Below are 20,390 nucleotides of genomic sequence, written 5' to 3' on the forward strand. Positions count from 1 at the left end.
TCGCGGATGACACAGCACTTTGGGCCGGAAACACCACCTCTTTGAGAGCGGCAAACGATGCCCAGAGCGTCCTCGACACCATCCAGGAATGGGCCTCGAAATGGCGAATTTCACCAAATCCAGAGAAGTCATCAGCCGTCCTTTTCAGAAATGGAAAGCAGACGAGAGCGAAGAAATTCTTTCCAAGAAACGTCCAGCTCACTCTCTGGAACAAAGAAATTCCGCTAAAGGACAGTGTTCGATACTTGGGTGTGGAATTCCACAGATACGGCTCCCTTTCTTCTCCCGATCTCAAAAACACAATCTCCAAGGTCAGAAAAAGAGTTGGCTTAATTTCCAGGTTAAGGGGTGGACTCAGGGGGTGTTCACCCCCAACCCTCCTCCACACTTACAAGATGTACATCAGACCTCTTTTCGAATTTAAATCAGCCCTTTTAGCCTCTCTTGACCGATCCAGTTTGGAGTCCATCGCGTCGTGCGAAAGAAAAATCTTGAGAAAAATTTTCCGCCTAAGTCCTAGGTACCCTTCAGCCCAGTTGCCCGAGATCACACGGACCCAACCAATCCTGGAACGTCTCATCAAACTCCAGGCGTCGTATGTGCAACGCTCCCTTCGGAGCAACAGCGCATTGGCGAAGAACACGATTTTTGAACACTGGCTTACTCCATTTGCTCCCACAGGTCGCGACCAGAGGAGATTTCCAGTCAAACCAAGGCAGAAGAAAATCCATCTTCCCAGCGCCCTCATTCAGGCACATTCGCTCTTTTTCGAATCTTCTCCAGGTTTAACTAACATCATTGACGAAACTCCACTTTCGTTACGCCCTCCACAAATTTTCGGGGCAAATTTCCCACCGCCCCGAAACAACAACAGCTGAAAGCAAACCTAAGCCGGCCCTGTCCACCTCGGACAACGAACCTTCACCGCTGCTCCGCCAGCGTAATTCCACAACCGCATTCCGATCGTGTGTAATCCAACACTCAATCCAGCGCCAAGTCTCTCTCTCTCTCTGTTCCACGACGCAAGTCTCCCGTCTCACAAATTCAATTTCTCGCCCGATCGCCGCAACGGAAAACAAGTCGACCAAAAACCTCGAAGCTGCACTTCCCATCTTTCCTATTTCTTTCTCCAATTCATACTCTTTTCTCTTCTTTTTTCTGCAGTTTCCATAAACACAAAACCACACACACACACACACACACACAATCTTGTTTTCTGTTTTCTGCCGTTTGTTTTTTGTTCCAGTTGAGATTGCCACGCCGCGCAGGACAACGGCCGCCATCCCCGAAGCCACCCAAGGTCGTCTCGACGTCCAAGGTTGGCAACAGGAAGTGGCGGAGAATGGACAGCGCGACCATCGGCTTCTCGGAACCCACAAACAGCCATTCTTCACTCAGTTTCCTCATTTCACCTTTCTTCGCTGCATCCGCGAGACGATTCCGACATAGGTTTTCCACGGTTTTCCTATGTACTCTGCGCAAATGCGGGAATCACGTCGATAAGTCGGCCGTGGACGCTTCAGGATGCACCTTCTTCTTCACACGTCACCGAAGACACCAATACACGCAATCAATCAATTAATTTTTTTGTACTCTGATAAACATGTTAATTTTTTTCTTTTTTGTACCAACACAATCACCATGTACACAGCGCTGAAGAGGCACAAGCCTATAGCGGCGCTTTCAGCAGCTTGTTTTTAACATCTTTTGTCAATTTGTATCACATGACTGTACAACTGCTGAATAAACTACATTTTACTACTACTACTCGAATACAGCTTTCGCGTGATGGCATCGTTCTCTTTACGCGAAGATCACCGCCTCCGGGTGCGGGAACATGAGCGATTCGGTCGGCGATGGCCTCCTGAATAACCTCAAGTTTTCCCGGACGACCAGCCGACCTCCAAAAGCGAACAAGGACCGATCGAACGTCGACTCGAACAAAGACCCTCCGAAACAAGGAGATGACATCCAAGTTCGACGCCGACGTTACGCGTTTTCCACGAATAACAGGAAAGTTCCGCTTTCGACCAGACAAACTTGGAAGCATCCTCTACAAGTTTCACGAACGAATCGGTCGAAAAGTACGTGCGATCTTTTCGAAAATCGCCTCGCAAAGAGACGCAGCACGGATCGGAGCGACGACCGACGAACCTGCAGAGTGTAGGAAAAAAATTCACAAACGGTCGAAGATGACGTCCGAGAAGGTCGAATTTTTTCAAGAACGAAGATAAAACCTTCGCCTTTCGTAGGAGTTGATTTTTGAAAACGATCTTGACGAACAGGTCGGAAAAAAAACGATGTCAATTTCGGACTCGACCATGAGAAACGAATTTGTACGACGAACGGACTTTTCGAACGACTTTTTTCGCAAAATCGACATTTTTTCCTCAAAAATTACCTCACACGACGAAATCCCATCATCGAAACATCACCGAAAACAGTTTTGACGGCGAAATTCTCGTCAATTTTACGAAAATAAAGGGAAAATCAGACGGACCACCGTCGAACATCCAGCGACGGGAACGGACGAGTTTTTTAATTTTTCTTGCCAATTCATTGCGAAAGAAGCAATTTTTCTCGACGAAACCATTTTATAATCATAAAAAAAACTCCCCAAACACCACAAACCAACAAAAATACGGAAATCTTGCATTGTTTGCATTTTTCAGACACTCTAAATAAAACTACGTCGATGTCGGCGGATTTTCAGTCGGTCGTCGGTCGACAGAAATCCAACGAAATTTTCATTTGTTCTTCTCAAAAACGAAAAACAAACAAATCAACAAAACATTCCCTACTATTAGTCGACATTTCGAGCAGAAACTACGAACGTCGAAAGATTTAAAAAATGAAATATGTAGGTGTGCGTGCGTGCGTACTTACTTGAAACTTTTTTCTTGTTTCATCGTCGCACTGGAACAAATTAAATTTTAATGCAATGTAAACGCGACCACACTTTCGACGAAAACATCTCTATGAATCGAACGACGTCGGAAAAAGAATAAATCGAGAAGAGAACAAATCATGAAACAACACACACCCACCCCGCCCGGCCCGGCCAGAGTGGTGGGAATTTCGATGAATGAACAGACAAAGAAACCAACTCTGTTATCAGTTCTAAGAAAGAAAGCAGGTAGCGGCGGCGGCGAACCTTCGACCGTACTACGGTCAGTTCATGAATTAACCCCGTCCGTTCGGAGTTTATTCATCTCCGGTCCGTGTCGGCGTTTACTTCAAGTGGGTGCTATTTCCATCTAAGCAAGCAAGTGAGTAAGTAAGTTCTCAAATTTTAAATTACGTTAATCGCAAGTGACTCGTTGAGATCGTCAAACGAACAATTTAATTTAACGCCTCATACGAGTTTTTTTTTTTCGTCATTTTGTCGCAAAAAAAAAACTAAAAAACGACTCGCAAAAAAAAATTTTTTTTTTTTCTTCTTTTAAATCTTGTACATTTTCTGACATGTGTACCATCGAAAAATGTCACATCCAAACGATCGAACAATCACAAAAAATCGTCAACGTACCATCTTGGAAAATTTTACCAGGCAACGACCATACCACGTTGAAAACTACCGGTTCTCGTCCGATCACCGAAGTCAAGCAACGTCGGGCGCGGTCAGTACTTGGATGGGTGACCGCTTGGGAACACCGCGTGCCGTTGTCTCTACTCTTTTCTTTTTTTATTAACATTTCTGATGTCAAACTTTTTTTAAATATATTTTTCACTATTTATATTTTCTCTCAGGAACTTATATAGTATGAAGACGAAAATTTTTAATTCGTTCGAGTTGAATTTGTGGTTCTGAAAAGAACCGATTTTTTTTCTTTTTTTTCCAACCAACTTCCAAGCTGCTCGAGGAGGATTTATTTTGAACTGGTGTATTTGGTGACGGCCTTGGTTCCTTCAGAAACGGCGTGCTTCGCCAATTCACCGGGCAAAAGAAGACGCACCGCCGTCTGGATCTCCCTGCTGGTTATGGTCGAACGTTTGTTGTAATGAGCGAGGCGACTGGCTTCAGCAGCTATACGTTCGAAGATGTCGTTCACGAAACTGTTCATGATAGACATAGCCTTGCTGGAGATACCGGTATCGGGATGGACCTGCTTCAACACCTTGTAAATGTAGATGGCGTAACTCTCCTTCCTCCTGCGCTTCTTTTTCTTGTCGCTCTTCGAGATGTTCTTTTGAGCTTTTCCGGCCTTCTTGGCCGCCTTACCGCTGGTCTTGGGTGGCATTCTCTTCTAGTCGTCGAGTTAAAAAAACGTTTAAAAACAGAAAACGAGACAGACACGACGTGCACGTTACGACGAGTATACTCGATCTAAAACGCCGCACACCTAAAATCCCTCTATTTATAACGAGCGAGCGACAAACAGGCGCTCCGCCTTAGTTCGTCGTTCGACCATTGCCCTAACGAGATGGCGCTGTACCGACCATATAAATTTCTAGCCTTCGCCGCGTTCGGCATTCTTGAAGTGTTCTCTGAGTACGCATCATCGCGCTCCGTCGATGAGTACTCACAACCTTCGTCCTCGCGCCGTGAAAAGTGCAACCTCGAGTGCAAGTGCCAGTGGTGCAAGTGCCAGTGGTGCAAGCTCATCAAACCGTCAAACTGCGTCATCCGGTAAGTCTGATTTTACCGGAAACAAGACCCCAACCCCACCCAGCTCTCCTCCTCGGGAGAGAGCATTCTCGTTCTCTTCAAATAACTCCATAATAATGACATCCTCCCAAAATGTGTACCCCTTCAGGTACACAATCCGAAACATCCCTCAGGCTTTCTCCACACAAAAAACCTTCTACGGACTTCTCACAACGTCCCTGCTTGTCAAGGACATTTCCAAACTTGTGGTTAACTGGAACCGCACAGCGCTCCTAGTTACCACCAAAGCCCTTCCGGCAAACTTCCAATCCCATCTCTGCACTGCCACCGCCTGCCCGACCATTTCAATCGTGCAAGTGCACCGAAAGCTTTCAGCACAACCAGCCCCCCCAAATGCCCCCAAAATTCCGCAAATGTCAATCGTCATTAAAGACATCCAGGACGACATCGACAACGATGAAGTCTTAAACGCCATCCGTGACCTCCATCTCCAATGCTCTAATGTCTGGCGCATCCGTTCCAGACAGACGGGCAACTTTTGTAATCTTCTCCGTGTCCTAACAACCTCCACCGCCACAGTTGACTTCCTCCTCAAGGAAGGAATCATCCTTTTCGGTAAGCGCTATCAGTGCGAGCCTTCCAAAGCCCCCCAAAAACCCGCTCCTCTTCAGTGTACCAAGTGCTTCCAGCTTGGGCACGCCGCCTCCTCCTGCCACAACAAGTTGGCCTGTCCTAAATGCCCCGAAAGTCATCCGTCCAACAAGTGTCCTTCTGACACAATCACCTGTCTCCTCTGCAAAGGAGACCACCCCGCCTGGTCACAAAAATGCCCTAAAATCAAAGACGCGGTCGTCACCTGCGACACGCCCGTCGCCCCAACCATCATCTTGCTGCCCCCACCTGAGTTCGCAGACCCCGAACCCCAATGCATTTCTGTGCGTCAAACCATCACTTTTGTCACCAAAATGCTCTACGACCTGTTTCCACATCAACGATCCAAAGTCGCAGAACTCGTCGAGTCTGCGTCAAAAACCGTCCTCCGCACCAAAACCCGCATTAACCATGTGGGTCAGCGGATCTACTTCTCCTTTGAGTAGATTCGCCCCCACGTCTCGTCCCAACACCCGTTGCAATGCCTCCCATTGCGACCTCCCCCGTCTTTCCCGGCGGGGGCCCCCTTCCTAACAGCGTGAATATCGCCACGGTTAACGTCTCCGGAATCAACAGAAAACTCAACGCCGTCAAACACTTTATTGAATCAGACTCAATCAAAATCTTGTCTATCACCGAAACTCATTCCGACAACGCGATTAAAGTCAAAAATTTTTCTTGTTACCATAAACCGCCAACTAACCGTTTTCACGGCTCCGCGCTTCTTGTTTCAACGGACTTTCAATCAGTAAAACATCAACTTCCTGACAACCTATCCTCTTTAGAACTCGTTGCCGCCGACGTCAAGTTAAATAATCACACTATCACCATTTTTTCGTATTATAATCAGCCTAACAACCGCGTCTCTTCTGAACTTTTTAACTATGCTTCACATCTTCCATTTTCAATTATAATGGGCGACTTTAACGCCAGACACACAGACTTCGGAGACCACGCAACCAACCTTAACGGCAGACTTCTTTCTCAATTAATTAGCGAATTCCCTTTTTACCGTCTCAAAAACCAAAACCCCACTTTCATTTCTCATCAAGGTTGCTCCATTATTGACCACATTCTTATTTCTGAAAACCTAATTCACTTATTCGACAGCGAAACCTCAATAGGCACCACCGTAACTTCAGACCATTTTCCACTAATTGCTAATTTCTTAACTAATGGCCCTCAGCCGGCGCCGGAAATTACCAAAATCTTCAATTACAAGAACGCAAATTGGGAACTTTTCCGAGCAGAACTTAATACTACCCTTCCACTCATTACCGCAGTAAATTCTCAGGTAGAAATCGACCATCAAGTAGAGTCATTAACTTCAGCCATCACTTCAGCCAAACTTAAAGCCATTAAGATTAAATCCATTCCGAAGGACAAAACCCCTCTACCTGCGCGTATTCTAAGACTAATTAAAGAAAAACGTAAAATCTACCGCGACTTTGTCAGAACCCGCGACCCCTTTCTTAAAACCCTTATCAATAAACTCAGTGCCAAAATCCGCCGCGACATCAATCAATTCAAAGAGGAAACTTGGGTCAAAACCTGCGAATCTTTAGATTACCGTGACGGTAAAGCATTTTGGTCAAAATTCAAAGCAATTTCTGGTCAACTTTCTAAACCTAATCAAAATCTAATCGAAGGCCCCAACGTTTACCACTCTTCCCAAGACAAAGCCGAGTGCTTTGCCAATCTTCTCGAACAAATCCATCAAGTCCCCGACGACCCCCATTTCAATCAACCCTTTTTCGAAAAAGTCTCTGCCAACATTCAAACCATGCGCGATATTCCACTAATCGAACCCCTTCCATATCCCCACAACGACGAGCACTTAACCGACCCAGTAACAGTTCGCGAAGTAAAATCAATCATTTTCAATTTAAAAACCACCAAAGCTCCGGGCCCCGATCAGATTAAACCTATCATTTTGAAAAATTTACCAGACTCTGGCTTTCTTGCATTAACCGCCATTTTTAACAATTGTTTAACTAATCTTTATTTTCCAACCGCGTGGAAACTAGCGAATACGATCATGATTTTAAAACCGGGAAAACCTATTTCAGACCCTAAGTCATATCGCCCTATTTCACTACTTAATATCCTAGGCAAAATCTTTGAACGCGTTTTAACTAACAGACTTAAAATCATTCTCGAAACTCATAACTTGCTTCCGCAACAACAATTCGGCTTTAGATCAGAACGTAGCACTCAAAATCCTTTAGTAGACTTGCAAACCGACATCATCAGACACGCCAACCTTGGAGAGTGCACCGTAGGTGCCTTTTTGGACATCGAAAGAGCATTTGACAAGGTCTGGCACGACGGTCTGGTGCAAAAACTCATCAATCTCGGAATCAATCTTAAATTCACAAAGCTCATCGTCTCCTATCTCACCAACCGATCCTGCAGGATCAAATTCAACGACGCCTTTTCTAACACCTTTACACTAAAGGCCGGAGTCCCACAAGGCTCCGTCCTGTCACCTTTGTTGTACATTATATACTGCAGTGATTTTCCAATTTCAGATTCCCTCCGGACCAAAACGAGGTTGTTTGCTGACGATTCGGCAATCTGGTCTAGCCACCGGAGCGCTGAAAAGGCTTCAGACATCCTCCAGAAAGAACTTCATCGAGTCGAAAAATGGACAAACACCTGGAGAGTGAAAACCAACCCTACCAAATGCCAATCCATCTGCTTCACTTACCCCAAAGCCCAGAAACAACGTCTCAACTTTAAACTCAACACACGGCTAACTATAAACAACCAATCTCTTACTCAAACTAATTCTCTTACTTACTTAGGTATCACTTTCTCTTCTACTTGTACCCTTAACGAGGACCTGAAAAGGACGATGAAGAAAGCACGCAATCGATCAAACCTTTTGTATCGCATTCGCGGCCGGATTCGGGGTTGCAGCTCAGAAACTCTACACCACACGTACAAACTTTTCATACGCCCCATCTTTGAATACAGATCTCTGCTTTACGCCTCGCTCTCTAACCGCATGCTCTTTAAAGTTTCTTCTTTCGAACGCCACACACTTAGACTAATCTTCCGACTTGACCGCGAATTTCCATCTAACGACCTGCATGAACACACTAAAACTACTCCCATCACTGATCGATTCACTAAACTCCGCACACGCTACATAACACGCACGCTTGCTAGTAACAATAACCCTCTAGCCATTCAAACTTTGCACACATCTTACAAGCTTCCTACAAAAAACCGCATGATTAACGCTATTCCCAAAAAACCTGCTGTCAAGCAGAAACACCTACCCACAGCACTTCTCTCAGCATCATTCCCTAACCTCCCAGCAGCTCTCCAGGAGCTGGTCGAAGACACGCCCATCTCGATGAGATGAAGAGGTCCTTTCCCAGGACGAGACCACTTCCCTCCTTCTCTTTCTCCTTCTCTTTCTCTTTCAGGTTTCTCTTTTAGCCTCGAAGTCCTCAGATGATCATCAGGTTACCCACGAAGAGTTCCAGGATTCCCACGAAAAGCTCAAGGATACCCATGAAGAGTCCCAGGATCCTCACTGACTCCCAGGACACCCATGAAGAGTTCCAGGAACCCCATGAAAAATCCCAGGAAACCCACGAAGAGTCCACTTTCTTCATCTTCTGCTTCTCTACCTTTTTCAAACTTCCATTTATTTTTAAATTCCCCGTTTATTCCAAATACATTTTGTAGTCATATTTAAGAACCAATTTTATATAGAATAAGTCTTAGTATTGTTCACTAACATACCAGGTCCGCCGAAAAGGCCAAAAGCCTCACCAGCGGCCAAATAAACTGTAATATCTTAAGTACTCGATGTAAATACCATTACTATACTTGAATAAAATGTATTTTGACTTGACGCGTTCGGCATTTATTTCAAGCCGTACGTTTGTCAGTGCGCTTCGTGTCAGTCGCAGTAGGTGTTTTGCTGTTTATATCGTATAACAACATGTCCGGAAGAGGAAAAGGAGGTAAAGTGAAGGGAAAGGCGAAGTCTCGTTCCAGTCGTGCCGGACTTCAGTTTCCCGTCGGCAGAATTCATCGTCTTCTGCGTAAAGGAAACTACGCCGAAAGAGTGGGTGCAGGTGCTCCCGTTTATTTGGCGGCCGTAATGGAATATCTAGCCGCCGAAGTTCTCGAATTGGCAGGAAACGCCGCCAGAGATAACAAGAAAACCCGTATCATTCCGAGACATCTTCAATTGGCTATAAGGAACGACGAGGAGTTAAACAAGCTCCTTTCCGGCGTTACCATCGCCCAAGGCGGTGTCTTGCCCAACATCCAGGCGGTGTTGTTGCCCAAGAAGACCGAAAAGAAGCCTTAAATTTAATTCTTCGCCGCCGTCATCTCGAACGAAAAACAAAAACTTTTATAAAAACCATCTTCACATCGGCCCTTCTCAGGGCCAAAAATTCAACTCGAACGAATTGATTTTTTCGCCAAAATACAACAACCTATGAGAATCATGTTAAAAAGTCTTTTAGATATTTTAAAGTTAAACCGATCAATTAATTCATTATACGAGCGTAGACTGAACGGAAGATTTTCGATTACATTCAACCAAGAAAGATGATTTTTACGACTTTTCATCGTAATTTTTAGAAAAATTCAATGCCCGACTAAAGCACGAACTCGACAACTCTATCTATAATAATTTATTGATTATCTAATTCAAGAAACATTCCGATTCGTCGTAAATTTCTTCACATTTCGCACATTAATCTGTTAAGAACATACACACACACACCGGTCGCCTATACGTGCTCTCCGTCTCGATAATTTCTTGCAGCAGCAGTCGTCAGCGGTGAGCCGTAATACTACAATCAATCGTTTTATTTGCTATGAGATTTTGTTTCAAGTCACGTCTGAGGAGAGTAACTCTACCCCATATTGGACATAACCTCAAATATACTCTTCGTGGCAAAAACGTTCTTTTAACGATGGTCATTCTAACCTAAAACTGCTGTCAAAATTGTCAAAGTCGCCGCCTGGATCACAAATTAAAATGATCACTCACTCCGTACGATTTTCATTTCGATTTGAAGACAAACACACAATTGAGCAACATATTTAATTCGTTTGATTTATTTTGTGGTTCTGAAAAGAACCGTTTTTTTTTGTTTGTTTGTTTGCTTGCTTGCGGGGGGTTTGTTGTTATTCCTCTGAGGATGCGGATACACGTCATAAAATGATAAAATTAACCGCCGAAACCGTAAAGGGTACGACCTTGACGTTTCAGGGCGTAGACGACGTCCATGGCGGTGACGGTCTTACGTTTTGCGTGTTCGGTGTAAGTTACGGCGTCACGGATGACGTTCTCGAGGAAGACCTTCAACACACCTCTGGTTTCTTCGTAGATGAGACCGGAAATACGTTTCACACCACCACGACGAGCCAATCTTCTGATCGCCGGTTTCGTTATACCTTGGATGTTATCGCGTAGAACTTTGCGATGACGTTTGGCGCCACCTTTTCCCAATCCTTTGCCACCTTTACCACGACCGGTCATCTTGATAAAATTAGGAAATTCTTCGTACAAAACGACGTAGCTTCGACCAAGTTCGTTATGGAACTAACGTCAAAATTTCATTCCGCGGGACTATTTATAAGTTACGGCAGCTCCACCTCGCGTTAAAAACGAATCCACCAATGGCGTCGCCGTATGACTCATCGAGTTTATAAAACGGCCGTTGGCGCGACGAAAATTTTCAGTTGACTTTCGAACGTTCGTACGTACGGTCGGTCGTTCGGTCGAAGCAAGCAAGCAAGCCACTACCTACGTTAATTCTTTTCATTTGATTCATCCGATATCCGAGATGGCGAGAACTAAACAGACGGCTCGTAAATCTACCGGTGGCAAGGCACCTAGAAAACAGTTGGCCACGAAGGCGGCCAGAAAAAGCGCTCCCGCCACCGGAGGTGTCAAGAAACCTCACCGTTACAGGCCCGGTACGGTCGCCCTTCGTGAGATTCGTCGTTATCAAAAGAGCACTGAACTTTTGATCCGCAAGCTGCCTTTCCAACGTCTCGTCCGAGAGATCGCCCAAGATTTCAAGACCGATCTCCGTTTCCAAAGTTCGGCCGTGATGGCACTTCAAGAAGCCAGCGAGGCTTATCTCGTCGGCCTCTTCGAAGACACCAACTTGTGCGCCATCCACGCCAAACGTGTCACCATCATGCCGAAAGACATCCAATTGGCGAGACGCATTCGTGGCGAGAGGGCTTAAATTTCCTCCATCCATCCATCCATCCATCCGATCCGACCATCTAGAATTAACAAATTCTTCATCTTCGAAGGTGTTAAAAGAAGAAAAAAAAAATCGGTTCTTTTCAGAACCACAATTATTTTCCAACGAATTGAAAATTTATCGTTCGCGCATGCAACTTTTTGAGATTGAAAAAAAAAAAAAAAAAAAAAAAAAGTTAGGTTATGTGATTTATTCACAAAATTCGTACTTACATAAAACGATAAACTTTTGCTTTTTTCTTTCACATTAAATTTTCTTTTAACTGAGACTATTTGAAACATTATTATATAATAAAGTTTATCATTCTTTGTAATAACACTGTTTCGACAGTCAAATGAATAGACAAGAAAATCAAATGAAAGTATGTATCTCCTCAACAGAATGTGCATTGTCCAAGCGAATCTTTCGTTCGTTTCTTGAAAATAATTGTGGCCCTGAAAAGGGCCATTTATTTGTATCGATGGTGCCCCTACGTCGATATATACGATCGGAGCACGTTCCCGAAACCACCAGGACGTCGTCGTCGTTGAAAAAATTAAATCATCGTCGTCGACTTTTCACTTCTTTCTCTTGGGTGAAGCGGTTTTTTTCGCTTTGACGGTGACGGCTTTGGCCGTTTTCGGTTTCGGCGCTTTCGGTTTCTTGGTTGGACCGGCCTTGTTGGATTTCTTCGCTTTCGATGGCGTCTTGGGTTTGACGGGCGATCTGGAGGCGGCGCTGGCTTTCTTTTCGGGAGCGGACGCAGCCTTTCTAGCCTTCGATACGGCGACGCTCTTCTTTTCGGCGGCAGTTTTCTTAGACTTGGCCGAAGCGGCGGGGGCGGCCTTCTTACCGGCTTTTGAGGCGGATCCTTTTTCGGCGGACGTCGGCGCTGACGCGACGGAACGTTTAGCAACGCCCGTCTTCTTGGATTTCGCCGATGACGACGCGGTCGCAGCGGCAGATCTCTTTTTCGTGGCGGACGGAGCCTTAGCTGCACCGGTGACGGCAGAAGCCAACTTGAACGAACCGGAAGCTCCTTTTCCTTTGGTTTGGACCAACGAACCGGATGCGACGGCGCCCTTAAGGTACTTCTTGATGAAAGGCGCAAATTTTTCCGCGTCGACTTTGTAGTTGGCCGCGACATATTTCTTGATCGCCTGCAACGAAGAACCGCCGCGTTCCTTCAAGCCTTTGATGGCGTTGGTGACCATCTCCGAAGTGGGCGGATGAGAAGGTTTGCTTCTCGGATTTTTGGGCTTCTTCTCCTTCTTCACCGGTGAGGAGCCGGAAGTGGCACCGGCGACCGTCGAAGCTGCTTGATTTTCTACGTCGGCCATATTTTCGTCTATCGCGCGCGCGTTTTTTTCTTTTTATTATAGGTAGGCTTATTCTTCGGTGAAAGAACGAATGAACTTTACAGAACGAATTGGGCGCCAAAGTCAAAGTGTTGGCGCGTTCGAAAACGCGCGGACCGCGGACTAAACGAGAGCCTTCTCGTCGAGTTAGAAAATTCAGTGGGCCTCGAATACAGCGATTCTGAGTTCAGACGTCGTGCAGTGCAGACGTCACAGAGAGAGCGAAGAATACGCGATGCGCGAATTGCGCAACACCAAGGCGAGAGCGGCTTCCGTTGCGGGGGAGTCGTTCTTGAAAGGCAACCCGCAAACCCAACAACATTCTTCTGGGAAAAACCAGAAGAAAAAAAAGAAGAACAAGAAGAAGAAGACACGGAGTTGCTCTCCGATCTCGTCTTCTTCGGAGGAGCTCTTCATCCCCAGGACCTCGAAGCGTCCGAAAACCCAGCAGCCGTCCGAGCTGCTCTCCCTCCTCGACCTCCAGTTCGAGGACCCCATCCCGTCCACCTCGAGGACGCCCCCCACCCCGGCCCCCAGGACCCAGAGGACCAGTCAGGGAAGCCAGACTCGAAGCTACGCCTCAGTGCTAGCCCAGAGCGAAGTTCCCACAACCACCCAGCCCCTGGAGAGGAATTCGGTGAGTCCTCCTCCAGCAGCTACCCCTTTGCCCCCAATTGACCCCTCCTTGGAGGAGCTACTCTCGATTCGAGAGCAGGTTAATCAACTGATTAGCCTGAGACAAGCAGCTCAAACCTCCACCAACCAAGCCCAGACTTCTCTTCTTCCCCCGCTTTTCGCTTCCACTTCCGGAAGCACCACCTCATCATCAAAAACAAAAGTTGCCGACAAACCGGCTTCCAATTCGTCAGGAAGCCGCCGTCAGCAACAAGTCCCGCCAGTGACGTCAGCAGTGACGTCACCAGTCCAGACCACCCAGACGGGTCGTCAAACTCAACCTCGAGCCGCCGCACAAAACAAGTTTGTCATCGAAAACTTGCCGGCAAATTTCCGCTCGACAAAGGCGCTGGCCAACGCTCTCAAAGCGTCGGCGATCAAAATTTCATCCCTAAACGTCTTCAGGGATGGAAAAGCCACTTTCACAACAACAATTGCTCCTCAACAACAACACCTTCAGATGTTGCAGGACCAGTTTGGAACCCCCGACTGTCGGATTTCTTCGGCCATAAAGGCACAAAAAACTGCCCGGCCAAGAAATCCACCCACCAACCCGACCTTCTCATGCGTCATGCGAGACGTCGACCTCGACATCAACGAGAGAGACGTTCTCGAGGCCTGCGCGGAGGCAGAGCTCCAGGTCGAAAGGACCTGGAGGATCAAGTCCCGGGCGACAAATCGCCCAACACGTCTCTTCCGGTTGGTGACTCGTCACCAACCCTCTCTGGACGCCCTCCTCAAAAAAGGGTTGGTGGTCTTTTTCAAGGTTCGCCGTTGCGAACCTTCCCACGTGCCCGCCCCAATTCCAGCAATGTGCCCACGCTGCCAAGGCGTGGGTCACACTCAAAACACCTGCCCACAAAATCAGGTGAAATGCCCCAAATGCGGAGGTCCGCACCGTCTCTCAGCTTGCACCAGCGAGGAAACTCGTTGTGCTAACTGTAACGGACAACATCTCGCCTTTTCACTCCGGTGTCCAGCCAGGCAAACTCCGGTCGTCCCCGGAGCCCCGGTCCAGAGGATCAACCCGCTGGACACCCCCCTTCCTCCTCCCAAAAAACCCGAGGAAGTCCCCCACATCGACAACCTCGTCAGGATGCTGAGTTACACCCTGGTGAACTCATTCCCTGAACGTCGAGTCCTGGTCGCTGAAAACATCAAGCGACACGCCAAACTCTTCTTTAACCGGGAAGTAATCTTCAACTTCTCCGGTTCAAATCTCCACGTCTCAGTGAACAAGTGTGGCTGAAAAGGTCAAGGTCGCTACCGTTAACTGTTGCGGCATCCGCCGCAAAAAGGCAGCCGTCGAAAATTTCATTGTCACTGACAAAATTTCCATTCTCGCTTTGACCGAGACAAAATCTCCAAGTCTTCCGAATTTCAGAGGTTTCAATGCCATCCACCGTCCGTCAGTGACACCTGCAGGTCCCAATCATCGAGGAGTGGCTCTTCTCGTCAAGAACGTCTACGGTTTTAAACAATTCGCTCTGCCAATTAATTTTCAGAATCTTGAATGCGTTGCAGCCCAAGTGAACATCGACGATTTTGTTTTAACCGTTTTTTCAATTTACGTTCCTCCAGGTTCCCGCTTGAGTCTTAACTTTTTAACCTTTGTCGCTTCGATCGAAAATTCGATAATTCTAGGTGACTTCAATGCGCGTCATGCAGATTTCGGCGACACCTACACAAATTCCAACGGCCGCATCCTCCTCAACGCAACGCAGAGTCTCTCCATTTGTCGCATCAGAAATTGTCAACCGACTTTTCTAAGCAACAATGGGGCATCAAACATCGATCACATTCTTGTGCATGACTCATTCTCACACAGGTGCAGCGAGGAAGCGACCATCGGCACAACAATAACATCTGATCACGTTCCGATCATCGTCGAAATTAATTTAGGTAGGCCCGTGACCGCAATTCCATCGCTGGTTAAAATTCGAGATTTCAAGCGAACAAATTGGAACCAGTTTTCAGCCACCTGCATCGAGCGGCTGCCTTCAATTCTCGAAACACGCAATCCTGACGTCATCGACAAACAAGTCGCTGACCTCACCCAACACATCCAATCATGTGTCCTCGACTCGACTCCCGAGAAATTAATTAATCCCACGAAAAAGCCTCTCCCGCCCTACATCGTTTCACTGATCCGACAAAAGCGCAGAATCTACAGAGAATTCGTCGCTTCACGAGATCCAAACATCAAGACCGAGTGGAACAGATTAAATGCCAAGATTCGGCTAATGATCAACAAACACCGAGAAAACCAATGGATTCAAGCGTGTTCAGAACTCGACTTCCGAAACGGCGCCAGTTTCTGGCACAAGTTCAAGGTCTTGACCGGCCAGAAAACGAGAACTCGCAACCACCTGAAGGTCGGAAATGACGTCATGATTTCCGACAAAGAAAAATCTGAAGCGTTCGCCAACCACTTCAAGAATTCATTCCGAATTCCAGAAGACCCACGGCACGATGAAAATCACATCAAAAGAACAGAAGCTTTCAGAGAAAAATTCAGGAAGCGCTTGCGCAGTTCCACCATCTTTCTCTCGCAACAAGACCGCGAAGACGCCCAGGAAGAAGACGAACTGCTTGATCCGGTCACTCCAGGTCAGATCAAGGCGACAATCTCAGCCCTCAAGACGCGAAAAGCTCCAGGTCCGGATCAAGTGAACAACCTCACTCTGAAGAAAATTCCCAATGAAGTCATTGCTGCAATATGTCAGATTTTCAACAATTGTCTGGACGCCTCCTACTTTCCTAAGGACTGGAAAAGCGGGTTGGCCATAGCAATTTCGAAACCTGGCAAGCCTACAGAGGATCCCAACTCTTACCGTCCCATCACGCTCCTGTGCTCGATAGGCAAAATATTCGAAAGAATTATTACCCTAAGACTCAGCGACAGATGTGAACGGAATCGAATACTGCCTGACCCACAATTTGGTTTTCGGGCAAGTCGATCCACCACCGATCCTCTCGTAGCATTGCAGACTGACATCGCAAGGTACTTAAACTCGGGACAGTGTGTTGTTGGTGTCTTTTTAGACATTGAGAAGGCATTTGACCGAGTTTGGCACGCTGGGATAATTCAGAAACTCAAGACCCTCAAATTCTCGGACAGATTCACCGGCCTCATCGATTCATTCCTCACGAACAGGACCGTCAAAATCAAAGTCGGAAAAGAACTCTCGGAACCGATCGAAATCGAAGCGGGAGTTCCCCAAGGTTCAGTCATCTCGCCACTTCTTTACCTGATTTACTGCCACGATTTTCCGGCAGTAAACAACGAAACAATAAGAACGTTTCAATTCGCGGATGACACAGCACTTTGGGCCGGAAACACCACCTCTTTGAGAGCGGCAAACGATGCCCAGAGCGTCCTCGACACCATCCAGGAATGGGCCTCGAAATGGCGAATTTCACCAAATCCAGAGAAGTCATCAGCCGTCCTTTTCAGAAATGGAAAGCAGACGAGAGCGAAGAAATTCTTTCCAAGAAACGTCCAGCTCACTCTCTGGAACAAAGAAATTCCGCTAAAGGACAGTGTTCGATACTTGGGTGTGGAATTCCACAGATACGGCTCCCTTTCTTCTCCCGATCTCAAAAACACAATCTCCAAGGTCAGAAAAAGAGTTGGCTTAATTTCCAGGTTAAGGGGTGGACTCAGGGGGTGTTCACCCCCAACCCTCCTCCACACTTACAAGATGTACATCAGACCTCTTTTCGAATTTAAATCAGCCCTTTTAGCCTCTCTTGACCGATCCAGTTTGGAGTCCATCGCGTCGTGCGAAAGAAAAATCTTGAGAAAAATTTTCCGCCTAAGTCCTAGGTACCCTTCAGCCCAGTTGCCCGAGATCACACGGACCCAACCAATCCTGGAACGTCTCATCAAACTCCAGGCGTCGTATGTGCAACGCTCCCTTCGGAGCAACAGCGCATTGGCGAAGAACACGATTTTTGAACACTGGCTTACTCCATTTGCTCCCACAGGTCGCGACCAGAGGAGATTTCCAGTCAAACCAAGGCAGAAGAAAATCCATCTTCCCAGCGCCCTCATTCAGGCACATTCGCTCTTTTTCGAATCTTCTCCAGGTTTAACTAACATCATTGACGAAACTCCACTTTCGTTACGCCCTCCACAAATTTTCGGGGCAAATTTCCCACCGCCCCGAAACAACAACAGCTGAAAGCAAACCTAAGCCGGCCCTGTCCACCTCGGACAACGAACCTTCACCGCTGCTCCGCCAGCGTAATTCCACAACCGCATTCCGATCGTGTGTAATCCAACACTCAATCCAGCGCCAAGTCTCTCTCTCTCTCTGTTCCACGACGCAAGTCTCCCGTCTCACAAATTCAATTTCTCGCCCGATCGCCGCAACGGAAAACAAGTCGACCAAAAACCTCGAAGCTGCACTTCCCATCTTTCCTATTTCTTTCTCCAATTCATACTCTTTTCTCTTCTTTTTTCTGCAGTTTCCATAAACACAAAACCACACACACACACACACACACACAATCTTGTTTTCTGTTTTCTGCCGTTTGTTTTTTGTTCCAGTTGAGATTGCCACGCCGCGCAGGACAACGGCCGCCATCCCCGAAGCCACCCAAGGTCGTCTCGACGTCCAAGGTTGGCAACAGGAAGTGGCGGAGAATGGACAGCGCGACCATCGGCTTCTCGGAACCCACAAACAGCCATTCTTCACTCAGTTTCCTCATTTCACCTTTCTTCGCTGCATCCGCGAGACGATTCCGACATAGGTTTTCCACGGTTTTCCTATGTACTCTGCGCAAATGCGGGAATCACGTCGATAAGTCGGCCGTGGACGCTTCAGGATGCACCTTCTTCTTCACACGTCACCGAAGACACCAATACACGCAATCAATCAATTAATTTTTTTGTACTCTGATAAACATGTTAATTTTTTTCTTTTTTGTACCAACACAATCACCATGTACACAGCGCTGAAGAGGCACAAGCCTATAGCGGCGCTTTCAGCAGCTTGTTTTTAACATCTTTTGTCAATTTGTATCACATGACTGTACAACTGCTGAATAAACTACATTTTACTACTACTACTCGAATACAGCTTTCGCGTGATGGCATCGTTCTCTTTACGCGAAGATCACCGCCTCCGGGTGCGGGAACATGAGCGATTCGGTCGGCGATGGCCTCCTGAATAACCTCAAGTTTTCCCGGACGACCAGCCGACCTCCAAAAGCGAACAAGGACCGATCGAACGTCGACTCGAACAAAGACCCTCCGAAACAAGGAGATGACATCCAAGTTCGACGCCGACGTTACGCGTTTTCCACGAATAACAGGAAAGTTCCGCTTTCGACCAGACAAACTTGGAAGCATCCTCTACAAGTTTCACGAACGAATCGGTCGAAAAGTACGTGCGATCTTTTCGAAAATCGCCTCGCAAAGAGACGCAGCACGGATCGGAGCGACGACCGACGAACCTGCAGAGTGTAGGAAAAAAATTCACAAACGGTCGAAGATGACGTCCGAGAAGGTCGAATTTTTTCAAGAACGAAGATAAAACCTTCGCCTTTCGTAGGAGTTGATTTTTGAAAACGATCTTGACGAACAGGTCGGAAAAAAAACGATGTCAATTTCGGACTCGACCATGAGAAACGAATTTGTACGACGAACGGACTTTTCGAACGACTTTTTTCGCAAAATCGACATTTTTTCCTCAAAAATTACCTCACACGACGAAATCCCATCATCGAAACATCACCGAAAACAGTTTTGACGGCGAAATTCTCGTCAATTTTACGAAAATAAAGGGAAAATCAGACGGACCACCGTCGAACATCCAGCGACGGGAACGGACGAGTTTTTTAATTTTTCTTGCCAATTCATTGCGAAAGAAGCAATTTTTCTCGACGAAACCATTTTATAATCATAAAAAAAACTCCCCAAACACCACAAACCAACAAAAATACGGAAATCTTGCATTGTTTGCATTTTTCAGACACTCTAAATAAAACTACGTCGATGTCGGCGGATTTTCAGTCGGTCGTCGGTCGACAGAAATCCAACGAAATTTTCATTTGTTCTTCTCAAAAACGAAAAACAAACAAATCAACAAAACATTCCCTACTATTAGTCGACATTTCGAGCAGAAACTACGAACGTCGAAAGATTTAAAAAATGAAATATGTAGGTGTGCGTGCGTGCGTACTTACTTGAAACTTTTTTCTTGTTTCATCGTCGCACTGGAACAAATTAAATTTTAATGCAATGTAAACGCGACCACACTTTCGACGAAAACATCTCTATGAATCGAACGACGTCGGAAAAAGAATAAATCGAGAAGAGAACAAATCATGAAACAACACACACCCACCCCGCCCGGCCCGGCCAGAGTGGTGGGAATTTCGATGAATGAACAGACAAAGAAACCAACTCTGTTATCAGTTCTAAGAAAGAAAGCAGGTAGCGGCGGCGGCGAACCTTCGACCGTACTACGGTCAGTTCATGAATTAACCCCGTCCGTTCGGAGTTTATTCATCTCCGGTCCGTGTCGGCGTTTACTTCAAGTGGGTGCTATTTCCATCTAAGCAAGCAAGTGAGTAAGTAAGTTCTCAAATTTTAAATTACGTTAATCGCAAGTGACTCGTTGAGATCGTCAAACGAACAATTTAATTTAACGCCTCATACGAGTTTTTTTTTTTCGTCATTTTGTCGCAAAAAAAAAACTAAAAAACGACTCGCAAAAAAAAATTTTTTTTTTTTCTTCTTTTAAATCTTGTACATTTTCTGACATGTGTACCATCGAAAAATGTCACATCCAAACGATCGAACAATCACAAAAAATCGTCAACGTACCATCTTGGAAAATTTTACCA

General features: G+C 46.4%; 1 non-coding gene across 1 annotated transcript; it reads left to right on the top strand.

Moving 5' to 3' along the window:
* The first annotated feature begins 3,549 nt into the window (after positions 1 to 3,549).
* Positions 3,550 to 3,669, top strand: LOC148166750 (5S ribosomal RNA). Its single transcript, XR_015770957.1, has one exon. It is a non-coding gene; the product is annotated as a 5S ribosomal RNA (ribosomal RNA).
* Positions 3,670 to 20,390: the final 16,721 nt, after the last annotated feature.

Source organism: Gnatocerus cornutus, unplaced genomic scaffold, assembly GCF_029298725.1.
Source record: "Gnatocerus cornutus isolate USDA-ARS CGAHR unplaced genomic scaffold, icGnaCorn1.1 Chromosome170, whole genome shotgun sequence".
NCBI classification, from domain to species: Eukaryota; Metazoa; Arthropoda; class Insecta; order Coleoptera; family Tenebrionidae; genus Gnatocerus; species Gnatocerus cornutus.